General features: G+C 41.5%; 2 long non-coding RNA genes across 2 annotated transcripts in view; both read right to left on the bottom strand.

The window, feature by feature from the left end:
• LOC310852583 overlaps window positions 1-876 on the bottom strand; it is a 62,204-nt gene extending 61,328 nt beyond the window's left edge. The window contains exon 1 of the long non-coding RNA XR_014568289.1: window positions 792-876. This is a non-coding gene — a long non-coding RNA (uncharacterized lncRNA). The remainder of the gene's footprint in view (window positions 1-791) is intronic.
• Window positions 877-2,804: 1,928 nt separating this feature from the next.
• The window catches only part of LOC310853094, a 29,863-nt gene continuing 10,620 nt past the window's right edge, over window positions 2,805-22,047 (bottom strand). Inside the window, exon 3 of the long non-coding RNA XR_014568531.1 lies at window positions 2,805-2,922. This is a non-coding gene — a long non-coding RNA (uncharacterized lncRNA). The remainder of the gene's footprint in view (window positions 2,923-22,047) is intronic.

Raw genomic sequence — 22,047 nt, 5'->3', positions numbered from 1 at the left:
GTCCTCTGTATCACATAAATTACTCCTGTGGCACTCCTGTTATATTTCTGATTTGTCATTGTTCATGCTGTGGCTTGCAGCAAGCCCAGAAATTGTTATCATATTTTGTAGCAGTGACTGATTGATATAAAGTGCTTGTTAGGCACTAGATACAAAATGGATACCAAAATCTAACAGAAAAGGCCTGAAAATGACACAGTAATAGAAGAGATGGCACTCTGAACCAGAACTCATGGTTAAGCTCTCTCCACACAAACCATGAGCTGCAGCCAAGGACAAACCTTGCTAATGGGTAAGAGTGGAGGAGAAAATTGATTCAGATTATTTAAAGTCAAATCCATCAAATGCACACTTTCTACAACAATATAGGAACCAAAACACAGCAAACTTTTGAAATTCTCACTTATCTGAATTTTGTAATGAAGTTATCCAACCAGTTTACAAAATGCATATATTAGGGGAAAGTGTATGTTAAAATGAATATATTAGTGAAAATAACATACATGTCGTTATGGTTACTGTATATTAATGAATAACAGCCCAGTGATGACAAGGAGACCAGTAGCGGCTATATAGGGATCACAGAAAATTGGGGGAGGGAGGGAAGGAGGGGAGAAGAGAAACTGCAATATCACAATTCTTTCTCAGTAGAAAGAAAGCATTTATTTCAAGGGATCTTCCAAGTAAAACATATCAAAGCCAGCCCCAAAATGAGTTATTACATAAAGACAGCACATTTGAGGAGTGAGTGAAATTATGTGGACATGAGAAAAGTGCTTAAACGAACTTACCTCAGTATCTTCCTCCATTCGGCATCAGGCTAGCTGCAAAAAGGAACATCTCTGCTTCCTCCTCTGGGAGGCTCCACTCCTGAACTCTGTTAAAAAGAGGATGAAAGCTGGGGCTCCTTGCTGGCTCAGGGTTCAATACATGTGTCTGCCCACCCCCAAAGCCAGCCCTTGTGCCAGGTTGTTGTTGTTGTTTAGTCGTTTAGTCGTGTCCGACTTCGTGACCCGATGGACCAGAGCACGCCAGGCACTCCTGTCTTCCACTGCCTTCCGCAATTTGGTCAGACTCATGTTTGTAGCTTCGAGAAGCTACCTGTGCCACGTAGGAGGCTATAATAACAGTATTTTCAGCAGCTCTTAGGGGCAAGATGTCAGTTTATTTTAGGCATTTTGGAAAGCAATGTCTCTGTCACCCACTAACGTTAACTTATTCCAGGCACCCCCAAACTTGGCCATCCAGATGTGTTGGGACTACAATTCCCATCATCCCTTACCACTGGTCCTGTTAGCTAGGGATGATGTGAGTTGTAGTCCCAAGACATCTCGAGGGCCGAGTTTGGGGGTGCCTGCCTTATTCATATTCATTCATATATATATATATATATATATTTGCTTTCGTAGATTTTCACGGGTACAGGAATGCAGGTTTTGGTGTCCTCGGGTGTCTTCCCGTGTAAAAGTTTATATGTATATGTATAAAAGTATATATGTATATGGCTTATGTCAGGCTTCCTCAACCTCGGCCCTCCAGATGTTGTGAGACTACAGTTCCCATCATCCCTGATCACTGATCCTGCTAGCTAGGGATCATGGAAGTTGTAGGCCAAAAACATCTGGAGGGCCAAAGTTGAGGAAGCCTGGCTTATGGCTTATGGGAAAGGAAATTAAAGAAAGCTTTCAGAAAGACAATTCTGCCACAGCAGCCTTGTTACTATTGTCAATATGAAAGAAAAGAAAAATACCATGAGAGTAATATCTCCAGAATTGTACTGTTATGGCTAATTGAGCTGACAAGGCCCCCGAGTTTGTTTCAGTTGCTACACGTCCCTACAGAGAGTCAACCTGTTTGCCAGCTGCTCTAGTTGAAGAGATGTTTATCCATTGCTTGAGGTGAATTCTTTTACATTCGGAGGAGTTTATCTGATGGCTCTCAAGGACAGTTATAAATAAGTTATGAAGTAGATAAAAATAATAATGAACTCTTCTGCTTTTTCTAATAACTTGCCCAAATGGTTAGTCATGAGAAAATAGCTTCATGGGGCCAGAGGTCCCTTGTAGTAGGAATCATTTTGAAGGCAATACTTGTTCTCAGAAGGATGCCCTGAGATTTTTATCTTTTTGTTGGCAGTGAATAAAACTTTACAAATTGTGTTGAAGAGTTATCTGTACCACAGAGTTAAAATGGCATGGTAGTCATTCCCTCTTTGCAGAATTGGGAGGGGACTAGAGATTTCCAACCAAGAATATTCACTACCACCAACCAGCTCCAAGTGACAGCTGACAGGATTTGAGGATATGACCAATGCCCAGGGGCTCCTGCAAGTAATGTTTATTCAGTTCTCATCCTGATTTAGCTGTGGAGTGTTTATATATTTTCCCAGTACTGTAATCATTTGTTCATTTCACATTTTCAATGACATTTCTCCATCAAATTCCTAACTGCAAAAGCCCTTGTTTTTTTATTTACTGTTTAAAGTGGATTTGTATACATAGTTCTTTCTTCACACATTTCATCTTCACAACAAAATTCTAAGGTAGGCTAGCTCGAGAAATTGTGATAACTGGTCCCAGGACAACTAGTGAGCTTTTGGGTTAAGTGGAAATGTAAACCTGGGAATCACTGGTCATAATCTGACATACTATTGGCTCCCAACATTTCCTTAACATGCTATTTGAACCTCAGTGAATCCTGAACACCGCCTCACAAATATTAGCTTGTTGTGATGGTTCCTTGCCTTTGCCTGCAAGCCTATTGTTGTGGGCTGCCAATTAAGGGATTTGGCGGTGTTTGTTTCTGTGTAGGAAATTACCTTCAGAGAGGGATACAGAGCAGCAATTAAGGTCTTCCCAAGGCTGCCCTAAGTCAGCTGGCCTTCCGAATTACCATCTGGTAGCCAATATAATCTGCTGGCATCTGCATTTAAAGTAGAAACATGTGTCCATTGAGCTTCACAAAAAGGTGTGCGACTAATTCAACAATCCTATCCTTGGGAGTCTGCAGGCCTTGGAGCCTGTTGCCCCTCTTCTGAGCCCTAAGGAGACACTTCTGTTTCTAGACTCTGGTGGCTGTGTACAGACTCAAGAGAGCCCGAAGGAGAGATGCCCCATTGCTGGAAACCTCATTACACCAAAGAAGTCCACAGCTGCAGAAGAAGGCAGCCTGGATAGCTCAGTTGGTTAGAGCATGGTGCTGATAATGCCAAGGTTGCAGGTTTGATCCCCGTATGTGACAGCTGCATATTCCTGCATTGCAGGGGGTTGGACTAGATCAGAGCTTTCCAAACTGTGTGTCGCAACATGTTAGTGTGTTGTGTATAGGTTTGTCACGTTCCCCATGCTCCTCCTGTGGCTGGAAAGGGGTTCGTTTAACCTCTGGTCTGCTAGTGAAACTGAATTACTGTGTTACAAAATGATGCAAAAACTGAATTACTGCACCGTGAAATGATGCATGTCTAAAAAGTGTGTCACCAACATGAAAAGTTTGGAAAGCACTAGACTAGATGATCCTCGGGGTTCCTTCCAACTCTACAATTCTATAAACTAAGGCACTAGCTCTTTAAGTAGCCAGGAGACAGGAAAGGCATATGACACTTTCTGACCCCTTGCTGTAGAGATGCGGAACCTGTGAATCCAATCATAGCCAGGATGGCCAATAGTTGTAGTTCAACAACATCTCAGGACTCTAGCCACATATTGTTAATGGTTGGACATATGAACAGTACTTGTTTCCATTTGTGAAAGGAGGACAAACAGTCCTCCTTGCTGTTAAAGCTTGCTGGGTAGTCAGCCTGTGTGGATTAGCTGTCTGTCACTGGGCAGAGTGGGAGCCTCTTCCCTCCCCCATTTCTTCCCACCCTGTGTTTATCGCTTGACAAGCTGAGCATGCTGCAAGTGCTTTCGATGAATTTCCTAATTACTCATGGGGCGTGAAGCATTGCTGTATCTTTCCTGAGTTTAATTAATGACTTAACAGATGAGTAGCTGGTTCCAATTCCTCTTTCTGTTCCCGAGGACTGATGATCTCAGACTGATGTTGGTTGCTTCCAGCTTGTCATTGCCTGTGTCAGATACAGATTGGTTGAACTTCAAGGGCAGCTGAGCTGTCCCTACTCTCTATCAGACCACTTCCATGGGACAGCACCAAGGAGATTTGCATTGGCTCCAGCTCTGCTTCCATGTTCAATTCAAAGTGCTGCTTTTGACTTTAAGGGACTAAGTGCCAGTTCTATTATGTACTTGTCTTCGTACCTTGAGATCTTCAGCAGAGGTCCTTCAGCAGAGGTTACCCCAGCATCAAAGGTGCCCGGGGGAAAGCCTTTTCTTTTGTGGCATCTGAAATGTTGCCTGCCTTGATACCATTGCAGTGCCAGGAAATGGCCTTTTAATTTTTATAGGCCTTTCAACATAATCAGCTTTCACTCTGTTGATTTTCCACTGATACAGAGCTGTCATTAGAATTGTGTTTCACTTTGTTTTTTAATATAATTTACTTCTGATCTTTACTGCACTTCTGTTCTTTATACTGAAGGCTATCCTTGGAATTATTTGATGGGAGAAGAAATTTCTATTAAAAATAGAAGGAATAAATTTGGTTGCAGAGTTTTGAGAAATTAAAAGACAAAGTGCGAGATTGGCTTCATTATTATCAAATAGGAGAGGCCTACAATGCGGACAGAAAATTGGGCTTCCAGGTGGAAAAATCGAAATTGGAAATAGAATTGTTAGAACCTAAAACTAAGAATTTGTCAGGAATGTATAACTTGCTGTTGAAATGGAATACTCAGGATGAAACAGTTAAATCAGCTATGATTAAATGGGTATAGGACATTGGTCATAACATTATGTTTGCTGACTGGGAAAAGTTGTGGAAGTAATGCCTTAAGAGAGAATATTATGAAAATGATTTATAGGTGGTACATGACCCCAGTCAAGCTTGCAAAAATTTATCACCTGCCTGATAACAAGTGTTGGAAATGTAAAGAAACTAAGGGTACATTTTTTCATCTTTGGTGGACGTGCCCAAAGATTAAGGCTTTCTGGGAGATGATATATAATGAACTGAAAAAGGTATTTAAATATACCTTCCCTAAGAAACCAGAGGCCTTTCTCTTGGGCATAGTCGGCCAATTGGTGTTAAAGAAAGATAGAACGTTTTTTATGTATGCGACAACAGCAGCAAGAATACTCATTGCAAAGTACTGGAAGACACAAGATTTGCCCGCCTTGGAAGAATGGCAGATGCAAGTAATAGACTATATGGAATTGGCAGAAATGACTGGCAGAATCCGAGACCTGGGAGAAGAAGCAGTGGAAGAGGACTGGAAGAAGTTCAAGAATTATCTGCAGAAACATTGTAAAATGTATGAATGCTAAAATGATGTTGGATATGAAATAATATGGCATCAGTGGTACAGTGTTAAAAAATATGCAAAAAATGTAATAGAAAAAGGGTGAAAAAATAAGGTTATATTATGTCAAAGTAAATAATATGCTAAAGGTGTTCAATTATAAGGAGGAAAGATTGGAGACATAATAGAAGTGATTATAATAATTAGAAATGAGTTTTGAAGAAGGGTAAGGATTTGCTGTATCTGATTGGACAAAGAGGAATACAAAAAAGGGAGGCGTGAGGAGGTCAAGAAAGAAGGTTCTGTAAAAATGAGTCTGAAAACTGGATTTTTTGTTTTTATTCGGTGTACTGTTTTTGGTGTATGTCTTTTTTTGTATTTGGAAAAACAAATAAATATTTTTTAAAAAATAAATAAATTTGGGGAATACTTTTCAGTTTGGTTGTCTCTCTGCTTCTTGTTCCTTCTTATGCTTCTGTCCATATCTTGAGCTGCCACCAATATTACTCCTCTCTTCCTCTCTTTCCTTGAGAGTGCAGTCATGGGTCCATCCAGCTTGGTATTGTTCATGATGACCAGAAGCAGCTGTCCAGGACTTCAGACAGGGGTCATTCCCAACCCTACCTGGAAATGCCAGGGATTAAACCTGGGACATTCTGCATGGAAAGCATATAATCTACCACTGAGCTTTGGCCCTATTGTCACATAGCAGTCTCATGCTATGGTGGCAGACAATAATGCAGTGATGGCAGCTCTACCCACCAGAGGGCACATAGATAAAGGTACTCTTAATGTACTGATTGCTAAGGAGCTCAGAAGAACCAGGCATAAATACAGGTGTAGCAACATCTGACTCCCTGTGATACTGTCATAACAAGTGCTGGGCCAGACATTTCTCCTGTTTTAAAAATCAGCAGCAGCAGCAGCAGCAGCAGCAGTAGTATCATTTATATCCCACCCTACTGTCAAGGTACCAGTGCACATGGTTCTCCGCCTTCTCAGTTAAGCCCTACAACAACCATGTGAGGTAGGATAGATTGAGAAGCAGCGACTCACCCATGGTCACCCACTGAACTATATGGCTGAGTGGGGATTTGAATCCTGGTCCCTCAGGTCCTAGCCCAACACTCTTAACCACCACACTACATTGCCTCCCTCTTCTGTGTATTATTATTTTTTTAAAAAAACAACAACAATTTTCTACTGATTTATGAGAAAAGAACCTTCCTTCAAAATTTATGAAAGGGGAGAGAAAATTATGGTAAGAATCTCATTGGTAAGCTGAAGGCTTTATGTTGTGCATCTGCACATTCATAGTGTACAAAAGGGTGCTTGGGAGTGTCCTTTCTTTCATTATGCAAATCATTTTGTCAGTGGTTTCCACTCTGCAGCCTTCTTGGGTGCTTGCTTTTCTTGAAAATCCAATGACATCCTCAGGTAGGCTTTTCTAAATGCACAGGAAGGTGGAGAGGCTTTTAAAAGGGGGGACAAAAAAATGAATACTAAGAAATCTTTTTATTATTAAAGAAACTTGCACAGACAAAAATATTTTAAGGTATATGGAAGTACTTCCCTTAAAATAAAAACGGGCTGGCCACCCCAATCTCAAGTGCTCAGTATTCGCTTCCCCAGTTTTCTGTGCTTCAAATAAAATGTAGGTGACAACCTCACAAAGTAACTGCTCTCAAGGTTGTTGTTTTTTCCAGATCAGAAGTGTACATGGCTGGGCAGGGGGCTGCAGTGCAGAGCACTGGAGAAACATTTACTGGAAAGACAAACCACACATGCCACCCTCAGCTACCTTCCAATTCAGCCTTGCACGAACTGAAATTATAAAGAAATTCTAAAACGCTCTGAGAAAGAGGTATACACATAGGCAAAGAACACTTTCAAGAAATTGGAGAATAGGTTTCTGTGCAGCACTTGTCATAACTCTCCCCAAACTGATATTGTTCAATAAAAACTATGACTCTTTCAACTCTGCCTCTGGTCTTATGAAGATTATTGGGTAAGGATCTTTCCTGCCACCCACTCACATATTACTCAGCTCAGGTGTCTTCATGGTGGTGCACACAATGGAAGGCTGGGGTGAATTCCCTCCCCCCCATAAACCCCAACATGGTTCCATGTTTGGCGTATCCAACACCCACCACGCAGGACCATCAGAAGGGAAGTTCTAACAGCCATCCCAGTTATTGCTAGTGTGATAACAAAGCAGTGTCGCTGCTGTGATGCAGAGGGTGGAAGATTGATGAAAAGGTTTGCTGGCAAAATAACCACCAGACACTGGCAATCAATCACATCAGCACAGGGGAAAGGGGGCTTGCATGAGACGAAGGGGGCTGTGAAAAATCCAAAATCTCCTGGGGCATAAACACATCAGGCAATTTCCTGAACGAAGCCCTTGGTCCATGTACTAGTTACTCTGATTGCCCTGCCTCAGGTGTGTGTTTGGCTGTATTCTCCTTGGAAACCATAGCTTCTTTCTGTGCCAAGCCTGGGCAGTCCCACTGAGCTATGGCTTTATCTACGGCTAGGGCCAGGCCTACCATTAGACAGGGTGAGGCAGCCACACAGCCAGCTTATCCTGGGAGTCCTGAAAGGGCAGCAAATTGCTATATTGTTTAATTTATTCTTACTGTACTTTCCCTGCCAGGGAGGGGAGAGGCACTTGTAGGATTTTAGATTTTATTTTATTAAATGATTTAGCACCTACCTTTCAGAGCACAATTGCCCTCCAGAGGCATTGCACAACATTCCATAAAAATATTATTGCGATAATAATACATAGGATAATTGTTTTTGCCTCGAGTGGTGCCAACCATAACTTGACCAGCAATAGAGCACTATGCACCTTGACATTAGGCAGCAGGAGGGAGGGGGCAGGGCATTTGCTGCTTTAATTCATGCCAATCCTGTACACACACACACTTCAGTGCTAGTTGATATGACCATGAGCACTGACTATTATTTCAATGGCAGTCAGCTCTGCAAGTTCCTACAACAAAAGTCTACTTCTGGTTTGGTTTTGTTGTTTTTAATTATCAAGTGATCTGAACTCCTGTTTGAGGGAACACAACCCTTTCTGGATGTAAATTTCTTCCCACATTGCTAAATAATGGCTTATGGAAACCAGTGCTGGACAAAGCACTAGAACACTTGTGCTATATGTGTAGAGTGGTTTCATCTCACTGTGTATGATGCCTTCTGTGCATGACTAATGTGAGAGCATCACTGTGTGTTCAAGTGTGGATGCCATCAAGAGCTCCATTATGATTGGTGGAGCAGTTACAGTATAAGAGTCTCTATGGGTTGGCTGTCATCAGTGGCGTAGCGTGGGTTGTCAGCACCCGGGGCAAGGCGAGTAATTTGCGCCCCCTAACCCGTGGAGCCAGGTAGGGGCAGGGAGCTGCGAGTGCGAGCGCGCCCCCCCAGATGTTGCGCCCGGTGCGGCCGGCCCCCCCTGCACCCCCCACGCTACGCCACTGGCTGTCATTTAAACTTCTGTTGCATCTTCCCGATCCCTTCCTCTGTTACAGTTTCTTCTCTTCTCTTCTCTTCTGGAAAGTTTTATTGAGACTTTTCATAATACATTACAAACTAATCTAAACAAACTAATCTGTCTGGCTATTATCTTCTGTCAGCCGGAGCTAACAGAAATATCTTCAAATCCGTCGTGCCTCTCCTTAGCCTTTACAGTGCTCTTGATGTTGCCACCGTGTGATCATAATACCAAGTAAACAGCTTGGGACCAGGTTTCCTGAAAGATCCGCTTCTTCTACAAGTAGTGTCCCATTTCTTGAGGTCTTCTTTGGAAACCTCCCTAAAGGTTTCCACCCGATAAAGTATGGCAGGTGGTCCCTAAGGAGAGGACCTTTTCCGTGGTGGTGCCCCATGTATAGAGTGCCCTTACCAGAGAAACTCACCAGGCACCTATGTTACAGACATTTAGGTACCAAAATATTTTTTTTATTAACTCAGGCCTTTAAACATACAAAAGGCATAGATTTTGTGAACTTTTAACAATATTGCATTAGTTACTATACCCCTTGCTGGTTTTATATTGATTTTTATGCTTTTTGTGTTTTATGTTATATTGATTTTATTCTGCTTGTGCTTTTAGGTGCTGATTTGTATTGTCGGTAGCTGTGGGGGGGGCGGGTAATATTTTTTAGGATTGTGACTTTATAGCAATGGAACTAATAACATAAACATAAGCACTGGCATAGCACAGCTGTCTTAGAAAATAAAGTTACTGGGCATTAAAACAAAACGTATCCTTAAGGTAAAGTCCTTCCTGTTACTTTAAAATGGGGAAGCTGGGTCATATGAGAACAATTCTCAAGTAACATACATATTTAGATCAACACCCCCTAGTAATTCAGAGCTCCAGCTGTCAGGTTAGATTAGAGTGAACAATAAATGCATGTCCATTGAAGTAGACATGCTAAAAACTTTCAGATATGCAGTCTATTGCAATAAATGTAGTTTTCAGAATGAGTGAACCAATGTAAATATTCATAATTTGTATAGCTTTGGCACCTAGAAACTTCAATACAAAGCCAAGGTCATACACACACAAACATAATGCAAGCTTGGCACCAGCCTAAAGTACTTCATAGGCTACAATTATCCCATAACATGAGATGTACAATAATTTTTATTTCTATATCCTAATAATTTCTTATAGCCAGGCCCCAGGTCATGAGCTCTTAGGGGTAATTGGGGGAGGGTACAATAAAACTGGACAGCGGGCAAAAAGGAAGCCTGGAAAACAACCCTCTCCAGGTGTTCTGCACCTTTAGGTGTGGGAGAAGGTATCCTTAAAAAGATGAAGCCCAAAGCTGAATTCAATTCAGAATGCTCTAGGCTCAAATAAATACTTTTGTGCACCTGGAAGACTCCTCTCCTCTCCTTTCCTTTCCTTCTTTTGCTAAATGCCAAATTATCTAATACTAAACCTCCAATTTTGGCAATTAGTTCTTCAGCAAAGATGCTGTATCTTCAAATTATCCCACTTACCTGTCACATCTAGCATTTTGTACAGAGCGTTTCATCTTCCTAACTAGCTCATATTTTGTCATTCTCGTGTGTTTTCCCCTTTAGTCATCACACTTATTGTTTTCACATTGTCCTGTTAGAACAAGCTTTCAGCTAGCTCTGAACTCCATCAATCTGTATCTACCTGTAGGTTTATTGAAGTTCAGAGCTGGAGAACTATATAGTATGGCAAGAGCAAAATTAATTGAATTCTGAACAGCCACCTGTAGCTTGCTTGCTTGCTGGGTGTCCTGTGTCTACTATCATTATACACAATGTCAGTTCCATTTTTTTAATCAGCAAGGTCAATAAGCTGTCCAGCAGCAGGTCACTGACAGAATTTTCAAAGAAGCAGGGAAGCTGTCTGGACAAGGAATCACACCAAACAAGGAACAGAATGACATGTTGCAACAGCTAGGTGCCAATAGAACACTTTTATTTGGTATCAGTCCCTGCTACCCCAGCATTTCCTGGTACATCAGCAATGCCCTAACCTAGACTCAATGAGAAAAGGCCGCATGAGGTTCCTTGTACTGAAGTTCAGCAGGGGGCTGACCCAGGGTCAAACTCTCACAACAGGGTAGACATAACAAAAAACAGGGAACCTCAAGAGAGACCTATTAAGATCAGTTGTACCCAGTTAGATCCTTGTACACACACACACACACACACACACACATTCCTGGTCATCCTCTGGGCTGCAAGATACACCTTCTCCCCTTGGGTAAATTCCACCTGAATTGTCTCCTCAGACAATTTCACAAAGCATTATCTGCAAAACCTTTGGCTTCATATATCTAAATGAAGTGTGTACTGTAATTCTTCCCCTCAGAATCCCTGGAGTATTCTTAATCAGCTGAATTTCACATGGTATAACTATGTAATGTGATCCAATTTAGCAAGGAACCAAAGATTAATGATTCAGACAAATAAAACCATTTATCTGTGTTTGGGGAAATTAATGATTTAAGGCAACAAAACACTGCTGCGAGAAATATTTTCTCTGTATTCATTATATATACTGCCAGAGCTATAATAGGTAACGCTAACAATCATAAATGGTCACAACTTCACAAATGGAGTCCCCTAAAATAGCCATAAATTGTGATTATTCCAGGAATAATAGTCCCCTGATCTCTTAAAGCACAGAGCCCTCAGTTGTAATCTTTCCAATCACTCTAACCTTCTACCATTTGTTCTAGTTGCTCTCACCTAAAAGCTTTTATAGAAATAAAGAAGTATTACATGGACTCCTGTGGCCTATTGCTGTCCAAGGGCACTTCTGTCACTCTTTTTAGGTGGAATTCACATACCAGCAGATTCAGGTTGTGCAATTGAAATTCATTTGGAACCCACTGTATACTCAGAGTATTCGGTATCTCATGAATTTATTCTGATATTTAAGGATATATTAAGCAGTCATTCTGATTTGCTTGCCCAAAATGTATGCAGAGGTGAGGCTATGCCCAGCTTTTATTAAGTATTTGTTCTGATATACAACAAGGATTTGTCCTGGGTGGAATCTACCCACATATAAAAAACACTGTGAAAATGCTTTTAAAAAAACATTTTGAAAAATATATTGAATTTGCATAGCTCACCATCGCCATCTAGTGTCACATTCGTATACTGCACTTTACAACACACTTAAAACGTTTTGTTTGCAGCTGTATAGCTGAGTCCCTGGTTTCCTTGTTTGGTGTTTATGCATTCTCTTTTAAATCATTTGTTCATTCCACGCTTTTCAGTGCCTTTCCCCATCACTTTCCAAACCGTAAAAAGGCAAGTTATTTTTTTTTTTTTAGTGGATTTGTTGCATAGGAGAGAGCTGTAAACCACTTTAATTGCACTTATCTATATTTCACAGTATGTGCTTGAATCCCGCCTTCAGAGAGTCTGGAGACACCCTAAAAGATTCTCTACATTTGATTCCTGGCTCTGTCATAGGTTTGCTGTTTAATTTTGCTCATCTGTAAGGAGACCAGCAACACCTCCATCTCAAGTGGCACATGTGGGCAACCTGCTACCCTCAGAGGCCCTCAGTGTGGCCTATACATTTGCCACTGAAATATTCTGCCTTTTGGCCAGATTTACACCCCTTCAAGTCTCTGTGCCATAATCCCCATGCAAACTGTGGTCCTTCCAGCCTCTCAAACTGATAGGCTGAGTGAAATGTGATTGTGATGGGGAGGGTGGCAGGCAGGCAGGACCAGCCCTGTATGTTATTTTCCACATGCAAGTCATGCTCCCTCTAGCCTGCAAGGAGGGTTGGGGGGCCTACTATGTGATTGTAATTTGTGTCTCTGGCTATGTCCACCAGCACACAATGGCTCTCAGGTGCAAAAAAGGTTGCTTTCCCATCATAGAAGCCCACAAGAATTATTTCATTCAATACATTGGGTAATCAGATACCATGGCACTCGGAGACACAAACATTTATTTTATAATGGAATTCACAGCAAGTGTTTTTGCAGTAAAACAATAACATGAAATAGACCCTCAACCAATCATTTCCCTATTTTATCCTGACCCTCTCATGCAGCTCTGAAAAGAAGTCACATTTTCAAAAAATCACATCAGTGTGTTTGAATATTTGATTAACAGGAGAAAGACTACATGCAATATCCCACACATCTTATACTAGGTAGTTTTTTGAATGCCCCATGCAGCTGCTGCAAGAACAAGAAACAATGGCAATTATTTCTTTGAATTGGTCTGAAACACTATTTTGTGCCCGCTAAGTTCATCTATATTATTGCACTGCTATTTAATACAATACATTTCCTGAATCTACAACAATCTGTCACTTAAAAAACAAACCCTACAATGTAATTTCTCTCTCCTTATTTTAGGGGATTTCATATTTCTTTCTCTCCCCTCCCCCTTATTATTTTTCCATGTTTTAGCAGCTGCATCACAGTGATGATAATTGTTAGTTCCTCTTTCTGGCTTTCTTATTCAAATTCATTTCAAATTGGTTCTGTTTCATCCTTTCTAGCCAAATCCCAAGTTTCCTTAACTGCTCTGTTCTCAGAGAGGGTAAAACATGAAGTGCATAGATGAATTGAACAGTGTTGGGTCTGGATGTCACCGCATGTCTGACTCAGCTGTGTTAGAGTGCTGCTGAATAAATGATAAGTTCCTGCATTCATATTTATTACTTGGACAATATTGATTGCTTCCTTATTGTTTGTGAAGGAATGCATTTTGATTCATAATGCATTACTCTTTTGTCCTAGAGCAGTGGTGGAGGATCTGGCCCTAAGGAGGCCCAAGAGACCTACCCATCTGGCCTGCAAGGCCATTTCAAACAAACCATAGCCACCTGCCCTGCACCTGACATCATCTATGGAGTTGTGTGGGGCAGGTAAAGATGTGGCTCCCTGCCCAAAGCGGAGTTTGCAGGCCCACCCTGCCACCCTGGTGGAGCCCTGTACCTTTTCAGGAACCTCCAACCAGCTGATCAGTGGCACAGCAGATCATCTGTGCCTGCAGAGCACTGTCCCTTTGCTCACACTGTTTGATTTCAAACCATTGCCGGCAAAGAAACTCTAGTCACCTGAGGCCATTGTGGTATCAAGGTGATTGACAGGTTGGCATGTAGTGGGCTCATATGGATCCAGCCTGCCAGCCAGATCCATTCTCCCATCCCTGCTCTAAAGCTTTGCCTTTGTAATCACACCTCACATAAAACTGACAGGAATCATACCGAAGTTCTTTTCTACAGTTAATTCTCCCTTGTGTTGCCCTCCATTGCCACCACAATTCTCTGGCCTGATCATGAACTTCTGGATCCTACAAATGTAAACACGAGAGTAGGTCCCAGATCAGCTGTAACTCACAAGGTACCAGTGAAGTGAACTCTTTATTCAAAGAAACAAAACAATTCAAGCCTAGTGAGTACAGCAACTCTTCCCTGTAAGTCTGGCTGCAATGAGGCAGGTACAAGGTCCTTGCCTTCCTACAGCTCTGTAAGTCTCCTCCTCACCTGGGTCCTTCCCAAGCAACCTGAGACTTCTTTGCCCTATTTGTCTTTTCTCTGCCCTCTTCATACCTCTGTGGGTTCTGGGAGACCAGCAGGGAGAGGAGGTGGTCACAGCAGGAAGGGGAGACTCGTTGGCTTCTTCAGTAGACTGCCTCATCTCTGCCTCTTGGCTTTTCCTCCTCCCAGCCTCTGCTTCCACTTCTGATTCTAGACTGCTCTCTGCCACAGCCTCTTTCTGCTCACTAAACCCTGATACCTCTCCATTATCCAACACCTCCTCCTCCCAGTCTACTCCCTCTTCTCCCTCTGACCACTTATTGTCATCCCACCTCCAATCCCTTGGCTCTGAGCCTTCTTCCCCTGGGGGTTCTCCAGCTGGTGCCTCCTACCACTCCTCTGCATCAAGCCAGTCCATGACGCATGCACATGATAGCTAGAACAGTATAGTGGGCTGTAAGTTCAGGTTCTTGTTCTGCTGTGGACAAATCTTTGGGCATATTGATGTCTTTCAGATTAATTTTACCATCTGTAAAATGAGGGAAATAGTGGCACACCACTTGATGGGCTTTTTTATGTTGCTACGATAAGAAAATGATGTTGCATATTAAAAGAGTTGAGCAACTTGTTTAAAATAATGTGCATGGTCTTCCTCTGATAATGGCTATTTCTAGCGGGTCACTATTCCTAGAGTGCTCAGTGAATGGTATACCAAATAAATCAATTCTATTGATTTGAATGAAATATTAATGTGATGATGCCATGCTTCAGTAACACAAGAACTTGTGTTCCAATTTGACATTCTTTTCCTGCGTCCTCTGCAACTGACTCTCCAGTAAATAGCAGGCTGCCTGGCTCTGTGTTTATTTAAAAGTGGTATTGGGTATCTTCAAAACTGAATGGAAAAGACTACACAGAAAGCTCCATGTGTGCATGGATGTCCTGCAAGCACACTGATAATGATGGAAGGTCAACAACAGGATGGGAACCTGTGGCTTTCCATGTGTTTTTGGACTCCATCTCCTCCTGCCAACATAGCCAATGGTCAGGGCTGGCGGAAGTTGCTGTCCAGCAACAGGTGTGAAGCTATGGGTTCCCCAACCCTGATCTACAATGTGATTGGTAATACCTCCGGTTGTGGAGTTATTACCTCCAATTGCGGACAGGATCCATTCCAGAGCTCCGGTCGGATCCCAAGGTTTCTGCAACCGGAGAGACCGCTTCTGTGCATACGCACAGCACAGTAGAGCACTTCTGTGCATGCGTGCGCGGCGAAACACTTCAGGGTTAGCCACTTTTGCAACCCGAAGTTTACGTTACCCAAGGGTAATGTAAGCTGAGGTGCTACTGTATTGTTTTAGAAAGGATCCCATTGCTTGCTTTGGCCATGTGGTTTGTTGAAAACTGGGTTGCTTTATTCTAAATAGCTTTATTCTAAATGAGAGTATGATCTAAACCAAGGTGCATAGTTCATCTTGACATATAATTCAGATTCAATAAGCTCTGCTAGCTCAGTATATTTGCCTGGTGACAAATTATTCGAAATGTTCAGCATTTGTTTTATACAGGATCATCACACTATTCACAGGAATTTATCTTCAGTCTATTTCAGCTGATACAGAGAATGAAATACAAAATATTGTGTTCATCTCTGATTAAAAGAAACCAGACACTGGTGCTGCTCATGAATACACCCAACTGTTCCAAATGTACTTCCTTTAGCAATTTAGCATACAAGATGCAACTACATGGTGTATTTCTTCTTTGAATCAAGCAAATATCTCCCCCTGCCCTCAGTTATCATTGTTTTAGTACTATTCATGTGAGAATTCTGTGCATTCTTATCTGCAAATGTACATTCAGAGACGACATCTCAAGGCAGACAAAAACCTTAACCTGCAGCTAGTGCAGATGTTTCTGCTGCATATCACACATTTGACAAGGATTTAGCTCTCCTGCTACAGTGAGAAAATTGCATCTCTCCTCTAACTCAGAGATAGACCCCTTAGTAGACTACTTTAGGAATTGCTGTTCAACACCCATCCTTAGGCTGTGATCTCTAAGCACTCTTGCTTGGTGATAAATTTCATTGAATTCAATGACAAATTTCTTCCTCAGCTAGAGATGGAGGAGAAATTAGATAGTTTGCATGTAAAGGCAAACTTACCTAATTTACACTTTCCAAAACACAGCCATCTTTTAAAATTCACACTTCTGAGAATTTTGCAGTACAGCACTCGAATCAAGTAATGTGTACAGAAATGGATATAGTAGCGTAAAGTGACTATAAATGCATACATTAGTGAAAAGAGCATATAAAAATGCATTATATTGGAGGAAAGTGCTTGCAAAAAATGTGTAATTAGTCAAAAAGGCATGCAAAAATGTTTTTATCAGAAATTTGCACTAAAATGCTAATGAATGTTCATGTGCATGTGGTTTTTTCATGCAGACATTGCTAGAGCTGTGTGGGGCTGGTACATATGGAAACAGCTCCAATACCACTGTCCTTATCAAACAATCGCTTCATTGGGCAAAAAAAGATGAAAATAAACTGCCTGCTCAGTTTCACATCATATTTTTGACAAGCTTAGTTGCCTATTATAAAAAGACTTGCTGCTTACTGGACTCTAATGGAAGGGGGAAATCCTTTGCTCTTTGGATAGACTACAGGGTGGTTATTGTAGGCTGCTTTGCAATGACTGATTAAAATCTCTTCATCTGCCAAGTTTGCATGGAGCTGCAAACTTCATGGGCTGCAGATTAGGTTATAACATATATCACAAATATTAAATCACTAAAAAAGCCAACCAACCAAAGAAATTATTGGACTCAATAAAATTATAATGAACAAATAATTCTAGAAAATACATAAAATTAATTACAGTCAAACTGTTGTGGACTGCCAGCACTAGGACTGTTATACTAAATTTTGGTATTTGTTTTTTCGTTTTCCATATTACCAGATGAAGAAAAGCATCCAGCCAAGGCCAGTCATATTCCTCTGTGTTTGTAAAATAAAACCAAATTGTGCCACACACTCAAAAACAAGTCATATCTATGCCAGCCCAGCATCGCCTTAAACTTGCATATCAAGTTCTCAAGTAATGTTATCTCTCAGATCTGGTACCAGGAATCTATAATCACTCTATGGAGGTCACACCAGGCCTATGCCACCAGTGCTCTGTTTGCTTATAACAAAAGGTTTATCAGCTCCCAAATTAGCAGGTCTCTGTCCTGCCCTAAAAAATAAATAGAGTCAATTGCAGAGAGGGTTGTATTATAGTCTACCTTGCAATAGCGCTAATTCCATTAAAAACCCATTTCTGTCCCCACCACATGTGAAGATATGTTCCAATAACCTGGTGCCCTCTTCAACATAGTGGAGAGGATCTAGGGCTGATAACAGATTAGGTGATGTTTACCATACCACTACAAACTCTTCTTGATGGCTACTTGCCAGGGCTTGTCAAAAGCTGCCTGATCACATGAGGAGACAAACTCATCAAGTAGTAACAGCTATGGAGCGATTTAAAGCAGCCCTCATGGTATTTATATTGTGCAAACCAGCCCTTAGTCAATGTGGTGTTTCCTTATATCTACATAAGGATAATGTCTAAAATGTTGGTTGAGAATCTCATCAAGGTTCAGCAAGTTATTTCTCCAAAAAACTACTTTTATAAAAATCACTATGCATAAAAAGAAAAGCCGTAGGCAATCTACTTTAGTTCATTTTCACTTGATGAATGAATTCTTTTAAGAAATTGTGCAATGTTTGATACATCTTTCAGGACAGGTTCAGCAGAGTGTGCATGCACATAATACTTTCTAGCAGATGCCGCACAGTTAGCTCTTGCAGAGTCCACTATTCCATCTAATTTCTGAGTCACAGATGACTTTGCAGCCAATCTATTTTTACTATTCCCTGACAGAGAGCTATCTATACTGATGTATAACACCATTTATATAAACAGGCTATTTCCACAGCAGGTATCCGAGCAGATTCAAATGGATCATTTTTCAAAAAGTGTTTCTTTATAAATGCCCTGCTTTCCATTGCATTTAGACCAATACAAAGGCCTGAAAGAGATTGTATCAGCATTAGAATTCTTGTTTTGTTAAACGTGTGTCATTAAATAGGAGAGCCAAAGGAAGGTACATTCTCAAGAACCAGCATCTATGTTTATCTAGGTGCAAATTAATGCAGGAACAGCGGTATTTATGCAGCAAATACAATGTGAATAGTGGAGTTTAAAATTACAGTAATTTTGTATTTATGCGGACAAAAATGGCTCTGGGTTGTCTCAAAGTAATCTCATGCCACATGTCCTCAGTAAACAAACACATGCCAAAAATACTATCCATCTGTAGATGGGTGGAAAGCTAATGATCTTTCTCATCCACCTACAAGTGGGTCAGCATCTTACATAGTGGGTGTTGGTCACATCTCTGTTGAATATTCCAAGATGGCTGGAACTAACACTTCTTGGGCCATGTGGGTGTTAGTTCCTATGAGCTTCTTGTTGCGGTGTTCATTGTTGCATTCTCAGATGGTTCCCTTGCAAAACAAACAAACAAACAAACAAACAAACAAACAAGCAACTTGTTCTTCTCACACAGACATCAATATAGGCATGTTGGGTGAAGTGCTATTAGCATTGAGTTAGATTAATATTCAGTTAATTGAATTTAGGTGTCATTGAAATGAATGGGGCAAGTTTGAACAGTGGAACAGATTCCCTTGGGAGGTTGTGGACTCTCCTTCATCGGAGGTTTTTAAGCAGGGGTTTGATGGCCATCTGTCTTGGGTGCTTTAGCTGTGATTCCTGCATTGCAGGGGGTTGGACTAGATGAACCTTGGGGTCCCTTCCAACCCCTTTATTCTATCATTCTAAGTTAGTTCCCATTGAAATGAATGGGACTTCTAAGTCGTAAGTCCAACTAAATCCAGGTCGGTATCTCTTTGGCACCATTGTCCATGCAACAAGGGCTGCCTCAAATTATTTCCTGAGAGATCTGCCACATGTACAGTTCCTCCCAGCCATTGTCAATTGAAACTGCTAACTGCTGTAACTGGAATGGCAGTCTTTCTTCTCTACATAGCCCTGGGAATTTTCCAAAATGAAAGGGTAGCAGTTTGTAGGCTACTGCTATTTGGGCTGCCAGTGTATTAAAACCCTTATCTACATATGCTCTGCTTGCTGTAGCAGTAGGCTCTCCTGGTCTCTGGGCTATAGCATTAGCTGTAATGCAGGAGGTGCTATAAGCTTGCCTTAGCAATACATTTGTGCTGTGTTTAGCTGAGATCATGAGATAAATTAAATGACGTCACCAGTGGAGGAGGGTCCACTTGGGCTAGTGGGATACAGCCCATCCAAAGAGAATGTCAAGTAGTGTGGTGTAGTGGTTAGAGTGTTGACCTGGAGACCAGGATTCAAATCTCCACTCAGCCATAAAGCTCACTGGTTGACTTTAAGTCTCTTAGCTTAACCTATGTACCTCACAGGTTTCTCTTCAGTGAAAACATGTTCCCCTCTTTATTTTCAACTTTCTTGGGCACATGAAACTAACCACAATTACCTTGAATTTAACCCTCAAGAAAGAAGGGTATTTTCACTGGCCAGGTTTAATTCAAATCCATCAAACCTCCTCTGGGGAAGATTCTCAGGCAGGGTGAAAGGAGAAAGAACTTGCCCATGTGAAGACCACCTGGTGGAAACCCTTACACATATGGTTCTTAATTGTAAACTATATGCTGATCTCCGTCAGCAATTTCTAGATCAACTCTGTATCCCCAAATGGAAACCAGAGTTGGAGGTCATACATTTTCTATTACTGGGGAATGATCAGGAGCTCACCAAGTTAGTGGCTAAATATCTCTATTTGGTTTTCTGTCGTCAAAATATACTGCAGACGTCTGATCTCCCTGGAGACCTCGCAATGTGACAATAAACTGCTCTGCCTCCTAAATATTTTGTGCCACTGGGGAAGTGGTAATTCTGTACTGATTTGTTTTTGATGTTTGTATGTGATGCCAGTAAAAGGCTTGATGATTGTGATGATGTACCTCACAGGATTGTGAGAACAAAAGGGAGAGGAGAAATGTGTGTGCCACCTTGACCTCCTTGGAGGAAAGAGGGGATATAAATGTAAAAATGAATGAAGCTATTTTCAAAAACAAATTCCACCCCAAATCTCAAAGCCACATGCTCTTTCAATACACATTTTATACTTCTATTTGGACTCAGAGACACCCTGCAAATATTTCTGCCCAAACCCAAAAATATAGCTATGGCAGAGAATGTGGGGTGCGAAGCGGTGAGACTTGTTCTAGGAGAATGTGGGTAGAAGTGACCAAGGGTATATGCCCACAGCATTTGCACAGAATTCAACATGTGCTCACATGCCCCAAATGGTTGGCAATCCCTACAGTGACAATTAGGGATAACAGCAGCCATCTGTAGGATTGTCCTGCCTGTCTTCTTTTTCCATTTATTGTATTATTCAAGGGGTCTTACCCAGTGCTATTTTTCTAGAAAAAGAAGTGTCCGAACTCACGATGAACTCACCCTTGTTCTCTTATAATGGCAATGGCGCCCACCAGAGAGGTGCCAGAACTGAGTACTAGTATGTTCTGGCTGAAAAAAAGCACGGGTCTAACCACCACCCTGAATCATCCATACCTAGTCACAGGAGCAAAATGGCAAATGTCTCCCTTTCTCAAAGACAACAGTTCCAAAACCACTACAATAGTCTCAGCTATTCTGTGCTATCTACACAAGTGGGAAAGAACTAAGCAGTCACACCAGTAATTGACAGTCATTCTTTATGTGTTGCTACCTGGAAAATAATTGTTTAGGGTCAGATCTAAGGGCAGTTGTGTCACTGTGGTGTCACAGTTTGTGGTAATGTGCTGACATCATCATGAGTCAGTCCAAGACACTAGACCAGCAAAGTCATGATGGTGGACACTACTGTATCAGCACTAGTTCCCATTTTGAGATAAGGAACTTTGTTATCTAAATCATTAGTGACACTGAAACAAAGGCGCCATCAGCACTATACATTTAAAGCTGTAATGACTTCCCCCGAAGAATCCTGGGAAATGTAGTTTGCTAAAGGTGTTGAGAGTTGTTAGGAGACCCTTATTTGCCTGACAGAGCTGAAGTTCCCCAACTTCCCCGGGAAGAGGGACTGGTTGTTATAGTACTATGGAAATGGTAGGTTTGGGAGGGGAATAGGAGAAGAAAAACTATTATTATTATTATTATTATTATTATTATTATTATTATTATTATCATCATTATCAACAACAACATCATCATCATCATCATCAAAATTGAAATATCACCCTTCACCCAAAGATCACAGGACAGTGGCCATCAGCAAGACAGAATGGATTTAGCCACTTGCTATGTGAAATTTTGGGGACGTGAGTGGCGCTGTGGGTTAAACCACAGAGCTTAGGACTCGCCGATCAGAAGGTCGGCAGTTCGAAGCCCCGCGATGGGGTGAGCTCCTGTTGCTCGGTCCCAGCTCCTGCCAGCCTAGCAGTTCAAAAGCACGTCAAAGTGCAAGTAGATAAATAGATACCGCTCCAGTGGGAAGGTAAACGGCATTTCTGTGCACTGCTCTGGTTCGCCAGAAGTTGCTTAGTCATGCTGGCCAC

The sequence above is a fragment of the Podarcis gaigeae genome (assembly GCF_964106915.1).
Source record: "Podarcis gaigeae genome assembly, chromosome: 9".
Classification (NCBI taxonomy): Eukaryota; Metazoa; Chordata; class Lepidosauria; order Squamata; family Lacertidae; genus Podarcis; species Podarcis gaigeae.
This window is presented reverse-complemented; position numbering and strand designations above follow the sequence as displayed.